Here is an 8,228-nt window from a genome sequence, read left to right on the forward strand (position 1 = left end):
AATTAATAAAATTCTGGTCCCGAATCAAGACAGTATAAAAAATAACAAAATTTGATAAGATAATAAGATAACAATTTTCTTGAAATCCTCCAGTAAAATATGTTCTTATTAATATCATAAATTAATAATCATTGAAACTTACATATATATATATATATATATATATATATATATATACTGATATAATAATGTATGTTTTATATTTTTGAATTTTCTTTATATCTATAAAACAATTGTTGTGTTGTATTTTTTAACTACAATGGTATAGAATACTCTATAACATACCATAAATCTAGCTAAAATATTTTAAAGTTTTAAATTTATAGATATGCATCATTTTCATTTTGATAGCTTTATAGGCTATTTAAATACTATAATAGATATTATTATTCATAAATTTGAATTTATGTATGTTATGTGTATAAGTGAATTTGTTTATAGTATTTGTAATTTATTGTCAATAATATTTTTTAAATATTAAAAATTTAATTCTAAACCACAAAATTTATAACATCCAAAAGTCTAATTTTATTTTGGTAAAAGTCTCAAATCTCACTACAAAAAATCAGTGGTATTAAATCATTTTTTTCTATTATTGCATCGGTTTTAAGTGATGCAAAAATAATTTGCATCACTTTAATGAATGATTTATATTCTGTTGATGCAAATAATTTGTATCAGTTTATATCAAAACGATGCTAATATTCAAATATTTACATCGATTATTATAACTAATGTCAATATATATCATTTTTTAAAAATTGATGTCAACGTTTATATCATTTTATTTAAGTGATGCTAGTGTTTATGTCATTTAGTTAAACTGATTTAAAATTAGTGTCAATTATCACAAATGATTGGAATAATTGCATCAATTTTAAAAACCGATTGTACTATTAATATCACTTGTACGTAATTGATGTTATTTTGGTGTCAATTTTTTGAAGTGATTTTAATTGTTGTATCATTGACAATAACTGATTCAAATATTTTAGAATCAGTTATATATAACTGAAGTAAAAAGTAGTATCAATTTTCTTAACTGATTTTAGTAAATGTATCATTTGCGTTAATCGATTTGAGATATTATTATCATTTGTACATAATTGATGGTAAGTTAATGTCACTTTTCATTAATGATTCTAATAATTAATTTTGGTAAAAAAATATTTTGAATATTATTATTTTCGTATTAATAATTGAATTTTAATTTCAGAATAGCTTATTTAATTGATTTATAAAAGATTACAAATTAAAATTTTAAAACCAAAAATAATTAAATAAAAATCCATATATTAAGCATAAATTAGAAAATAAATAACATAAAGCATCCATCTTGCAAATCCATAAAACATAAATAAAGCAAAGCAGCTAAAAAAACATTGTAAAACTAAGTCCATTGGCACCATTGTCCATTCCGTGATCATATATCTCTAATGTTGTTTCCATGATTTGAATATCTATTGGCACCATCGTCCATTTCCTGATTAAAAAAATATATATATAACATAAAATGTGGGATCTGAAATTTTTAATTAATATATGAATACTATTTACCTGATTAGGATTAGGCAAACTTGGTGTGTTTGTCGAAGGTGGATTTGGTATGTTCCTAAAAGCTCCAGCAAAAGTTGTAGCCCATGCTCTTGCCTAAATTAGTTTGATATATTAGTTTGATATATTAAATTATAAAGATACAAATTAAGGTAGAAAAACTAGCATTATATTAATACCTGATCAGGAGTGGAAGTACCAATTATTTGTTGGACGAATGTAGTCAGTCCACTAACTTGGTCGGATAGTTCATTCACTTGTGTCTTGAGCCCAATGACCATTTCAGAATTTTCTATCTCTGCTCTAGTTGTAGTTGAGCGTCTCACTAATTTTGAAGGTGTGGGTCCACGACCAACACAACGTACTCGTCCTGAACGATCTGGACCAAACACTTGAGCAAATTCATCATCCAAACTAGCTGCAACATTGTTTATCCTCTGTGGATTTTGACTCATCAAAGTTGTAAGTGATTCCTAGAAAAAACAACCAAATATTTAGAAATGTTACAATTAAATTGTGAACACTATAACTATAAAAGCACATTTTAATCTAATCCCATGTGGTTGACAGATAAAAAACTAACCGCATGTGTTTTTGCCTCCTCACTTACAAAGCTTCCATCAGGCTTCATGCGAGACTGAACGAAAAATTCTGCTTGACTTTGGAGTGTTTCCCGTCTTCATTTTCTTTGTTAAAAATACATGCATAAACTATACACTACATTAATATTAATATACTACACAAGTTTTACTAGACAAATAAGTTACTTACAATCTCATCTCTTTTCCTTGAAAAGCTCTTTCTTCCAAATACATGAGGCATGGTATTTTTCTTTTGGCTCTTTGTATTCCGCTCTTGCATTTTCTGAAAACTCACCATATTAAAAAAATTACTTGCATTTGATATAGACTCAATCAAGTACAACTAAATATGGAACGAATATATAATACCTTCCACTTTCGCTCAAACCTCGTGTGAACCAAATTATACCATTGTTCTTCAAGAACATTAATGGGTTTATTCGCCACTGTTTCATCCTCAGTATCTTTTTTGTGATCTCTCCAAAGACGTAGTTTCACATCCTTGCATCTACTACCTAGTGCACTCATCACATATTTTTTTCTCATAGTGGGATCATCAAACCAGAATCTAGACTGAAATAACAGCACATACAACGAATCAATAGAGATCAAACTTAAAAAATATCTCAAAACATTGTTTAATTAAAAAAGATTTAATAAAAATCACTAGATGGAAGAAGTTACATGAATTACATCCCACGCTTTATTTCTTGTGTGATGACTCACACACCTCCAATCATTGTAGTCGATGGGGAGCAAATTCAAATCACTGCTTAGTTGGCCTAACCATGATCCAAGTAAACCACCAGAGTCTCCGATTGGCTGTCCGTTTTCGTCGAAATGCACAATCACTTTGATGTTTTGAAATTTCCATACTTCTTTAGATGTCACCATTTTGCTGTCAATGTTTCCCTCTGTATCTTGTTCATGAACACATGTAACATAATTAATTTGATTAATATATAGTAAATGAAATTAACAATTAAGGTTACGGATGGAAAAATTTACAACTAAATATGATATAGACTCAATCAAGTCTACAACTAAATTAACTACACCTATCTCTCATCTACAAGTATTCCTAGGGATAATTCACCGTTCAAACAACAGATCCAAGAGCTATATATAAATGATTTAAAAAAAAATATTGTTCAGTGTTAATCAGATTTACCTATGACTTGTACTTTCCATTTGAAGCTTTTACATTCAGAAGCAAGTGGAGAAGGCATCATGTGATCAGTTTCCATCTGTGATAAATCTTCAGGTGCTTGTGTCTCTGAATCCATCATCAATCGTATACTAAAAATAAAAAATAAAACTTGTTAGACACTACAGAATATGTATCTAAGCGGGATCTAGAAAGAATAAAATACAAGTTAACTCTACCAGATTTACGAGTTCCTCTTTTGTTTTTCTGCTAGCAGTTTCTACCAAATAGATTTGCCTTAAAAACCCTAACTCTAATCATCTCAATATATACTAAAACATAATAGTTTGGCGCTTGACATAAAATTTAAGTGGGCGGGATCATGAAATTTTCTTTTTCGCCAAATAAATTTCAAGTTGAAGTTATAAGTTCGTGTTAAAGTTTTTTTTAAGGAAAAACTCAATTCTTGGTAAAGATAATGACAAAAAAAATCAATTACCTTACTTAATTAACGTGAGAGAATAACTAATTTAGTCCATGTTGATTCATTTGTCCTAGATTTAAGGAATAAGGTAGTTTGTTTAACAATTTGATAATAATCAAATCCTAAAATATTTTTGTATTAAATTCTCGACCATTGTATTTATATCTCAACTTTACTCTCAGTTCTTCTAACAACTCTATCTGCAAATTCTGAAAAAATTATGTAACTACTTCTATTTGATCAAAGGAACCACTAATGATTATGTTCTGTTTTTATATATTAGAGCAGGGTATGATTGCTATGTTTTTCTAGTATTTTTGATGTTTTGTATTGGTATTGACATATGGCCGTTTGATGTATATAGGAAAATGAAACAAGAAAATGTGGACGCAGTAGAAGTTGTTCAAGAATTGGAGGAAAAGAACAAAGTTATAATTGAATTTGATCTGAACAAAACGTTTTTCTATGAAGATGGAGGAGAGTTTCACCCCGGAGATGGACTTGTTAAAGAAGTGGAGAAAGTCCAACAAGAATTTGATTTAAACGAGAAGAGGATTTGTTTTGCAGATGGGCAGCTTCATCACAATAAAGAAACTAAAAAAGTGATAAGAGATATGCTAAGACTTCTCATGCCAAAATTTTTTTGATGAAAAATAAACTGTATTTCAAGATTGAATAATAACTAGCTTTTGCTTAATCATCTGTTGTAGCTCTCATGTCTATTTCAATAAATCATCTGTTGTAGCTCTCATGTCTATTTCTTCTAATATAACTACCCAGAATCTATAACTTGTTTACTTTTTAAAACAGCAAATCTTCTTTTTTTTCTTGCATATTGAAAAATGATGAGAACATTAGATGTGTTTTCTATCTAGATTTATAAATTGAGATACATCTAAGTTATCAAAGCTAGGGTCTCACTCACTTGTTTATTATATACTTAGGAAGTGTTTATGACAAAAATACTTACCTCGCTAACAAGTTCAGCAGCTAATTCATGATAACGCCTGGAAATTTCAGTGACAGTGCCAAGCAATAACTCCTCCCTTGTTTCGTGGGTCAAGTAATGTCTAGCCTTATCTCCCTCCAAGTAATGTTTATCACAAGAATTGTCATTGGTTTCCTTGCAATCCTAACAAGTCAGATTGAACTTCAGAAATTAATCGTTTAACTGACGTATAAAAACCTTGAAAGATTTGGTGAACAAAAAAAACCATGGCATATCTGTTCGGTGTATAAAAAATCCATCAACAGTGAAACTACAACAATAAAACAGAGGCAAAGGGCTACCTCTGCTTCAAAATCGCAAATCCATTGTATCATGAAGGAAAGAGATGTCCCCCACCACACAGACCACCTGATAAAGAGTGAAGAAGAGAAATTTAACTAGGAACCAAATTGAACCAATAGGCTTAAATTTTAGATAATCTGAAACCTGCAAGTTGACTGATCCATTGACGGATAGACGTATTGCTTGATGCGAAATCGAAGTCGGAGATTTGATCAAAAACCGGAGATTTCAAATTCATAATCGTCATTGCTATCGTGATCATAAGAAAGAGATTCGATACATACGGAAGTGCGATAGATAGGGCTTGATCTTGAAAGATTGATATTCACCTCGTCGCCGTCGCCATTGAAGCACCGAAGCTAAGCAGCGCAGTGGCTTTTTGTGGTTTTTAACGGCGGAATAAATGAAAACGGCAAGAAGTTCTCTCTAGTAATATATAAACAGCAAATCTTTAGTACAACGGCGAGTAGTTGGTTGCTGAGATTTTGAAACAGGATAAAGTGCAATTCAATTAAATTACAAAAAGCTTTAGAAGAGAACACACTGACTTAGCTTTTACAACTTCTTCTCTCTTGTCTTGTCACGGTGTTGGTATTAGAGAGAAAGCTTTAAACCCTAATTTCATCCGAGATTAAGATGTCGAAGAGAGGGGAGCTAGTTGATCTAGGTTTAAACCTGCTATCGATGCAAGCATCACTTGATCTAGTTTTTAGAACCCTCTTAATCGCTTCAGTCTCCAAGCAAGTCATCGAAGCCATCACAAATTAGCTTGGCAATAGAAGCTCTTAAACACTCTATGTACCAAACCCGGTTTATTCGACTATTGAACCAAAAAAAATTGAAAAAAATTATACCTTGTAATTAAAAAACGCTCAAAGGACAAAAACAGAGTCTAAGAGCAAAAAACTCAAAACAAATTTTCAGACTCAAAGTGCAGACAAATTTGACTTGAACAGGTCTAAGACCAAAAAAAACTCAAACAAATTTTCAGACTCTTTTCAAGGTGCAGACAAACCTGCAATGTCTCAAACTCAAACGAAATTATGCAAATTAATTCACAAAAACCGATACTCTATAGCTTAGACAAGAAAACCTGCAACTTAGACAACAAAAGTTTGCAAATACAAATTATTCATATAGACTTAAATCCCTGAAACTAAATGTCTTCTTATTGTTCTTGAACTCTTCCCTGTGGAACTATATATATATACACAAGAAAACCTCATTCACCAAAAATAAAACTTATAACTTAGTAAATCAAACCCTGCAATTTCACAAAGCAGCCTTAAACTTATAAACCAAAACAATTTAGACAACCAAATTATGCAAATCAATTAACCAAAATCTGCGGTCTGCAACTTAGATAGCAAAATTAAACAAATTAATTTATCAAAACAAGTAGTTTAGGCAACAAAAACCTTAAAAACAGAACAGCAGAATTAAAAAATTGTTCAAGAACAAAAATAAAAATTCAAACCAAACCATGACTCTCTCGTGGAGACTCTCTGTTTGTGAAAACCAAACCACGATTATGAAATGTTAGTGGAGATAGGATCAACTTCGCCATCCACCTCATCTGAATCGCCCATGTCATACATGTCTCGAGGTTGAATATGAACTGCAATTTTCCATTCTGTCTCAGAAGGATCTTGTACGTAATACACCATTCTTGCCTGTTTCCAATCAGACAATAAGAATTGCTTGCATCTTCAAACTTTTACTCAAGCTTAGAAAGAAACCACAAACTTATGCATAATGTTCTCCAAACTCCCAATTCGACCCAATTTCTACAGGTTTTAAATCACTGAGAAAAACCTAATCTCGAATCCAAATCAATTATGAACAACAACCAAAAAAATCCAGAGGATTAGAAATCGGTGACTACAAGGATTGGACTGTTTTTTTAAGCAAAAAAAAAAAAAAAAAATAGAGGACAAAGATTTACCAGTTCGCACCGAACCAAACTCCAATACAAGAGAGAAGCTTCCAATTTTTCTAAGATTTCTTCTTCTGATTGATTCTACAGTTCTGTTCTGTTTTTCTTCTTTCGGTATCGGAGATTATTTTTTTCAGCTCGGTATCAGGATAACGAGAGAGAAAGAGAAGGAAAAGAAAAAAAAAATTAACGGGCAAATATGTTATTAATTAGATTTATTAATTCTTTAAAAACCATTTTTTAACATCAATTTTAAATTGATGTAAATTTCAAATCATTTTTAAAAGTGATTTTATCCAAAAACAAAAAACACGTCAATTGTCTAAATGATATAAAAATATATTTTGTATCAATTAAAAAAAAAGTGATACAAACTAGTTGAAAATGAATCAATTATAAATAACTGATGTAAAATTAGATAATTATAACATCAAATAATCTAATTGATGCTAATCATTTTTATTTGTTTCACTTGAAAATAAGTAATTTAAATTTACTTCATTTTATTTTGTGATACAAAATAAATGATACAACACACATGATTTTTTGTAGTGTCTTAATTTTTAACAATTTAAACAACTAAAATATATATATCTACAAATTAATAATTATTTACACTATAAAATAATATATATTTGATAGATAAATTAATATCACTATAAATTAATAAAATTGCATGGTCTCATCATTATTAATTAATAGAGGTTTTATTGTAATTTCATTATTATAAAAAATACATGTATAACTTCATTATACATTCTCTTTAGTTGAATAACCGTGTATAAAATATTGATATTGCAAGTATAATACTCCCTATGTCTCTTTTAATAGTTTTTTTTGGTAATAAACTATTAAATCAATATAAAAAATATGCACAAAATTATGAAAAATATCTAATAAAATGGTACCAACAAAAAAAAACCTTCAAAAAGCGTAGATTCCAAACAGAGGGAATATTTTATGGTAAGAGTAAACACATACGTAAATGCTACCATTTTATGTGGGAGTGCATCGAGAAAATCACTCTTGTTTAGGGTCTTGGAACCTCTAAAATATTTTTTTAGGTATTGAAGTTGCAAAGAATTCAATGGAAATCTTCTATTGTCCAATAGGATGTTTCCGACAAGCATTTGATAGGACTTATATAGTCTCATTTTAAACCTGCGACTGTTTGGGAGCACTTGTCTAAATGCTTGATGTGGGCAACCACCTCAAATGATATGACGACTATATCG

The 8,228-nt window shown here is 29.8% G+C and overlaps 1 pseudogene across 1 annotated transcript; it reads right to left on the bottom strand.

Annotated features, from left to right (window-relative positions):
• Positions 1 to 1,276: 1,276 nt before the first annotated feature.
• LOC104729574 (uncharacterized) lies at positions 1,277 to 7,194 on the bottom strand (annotated as a pseudogene). Its single transcript, XR_015582169.1, has 13 exons — positions 7,003 to 7,194; positions 5,606 to 6,730; positions 5,202 to 5,483; positions 5,057 to 5,123; positions 4,737 to 4,898; positions 3,307 to 3,434; positions 2,820 to 3,055; positions 2,505 to 2,708; positions 2,326 to 2,418; positions 2,138 to 2,240; positions 1,734 to 2,027; positions 1,558 to 1,650; positions 1,277 to 1,483 (listed from the first exon to the last, which is right to left on the bottom strand). The product of XR_015582169.1 is annotated as an uncharacterized LOC104729574 (transcript).
• Positions 7,195 to 8,228: the final 1,034 nt, after the last annotated feature.

The sequence above is a fragment of the Camelina sativa genome, chromosome 2 (genome assembly GCF_030686135.1).
Source record: "Camelina sativa cultivar CO46 ecotype springtype chromosome 2, ASM3068613v1".
Classification (NCBI taxonomy): Eukaryota; Viridiplantae; Streptophyta; class Magnoliopsida; order Brassicales; family Brassicaceae; genus Camelina; species Camelina sativa.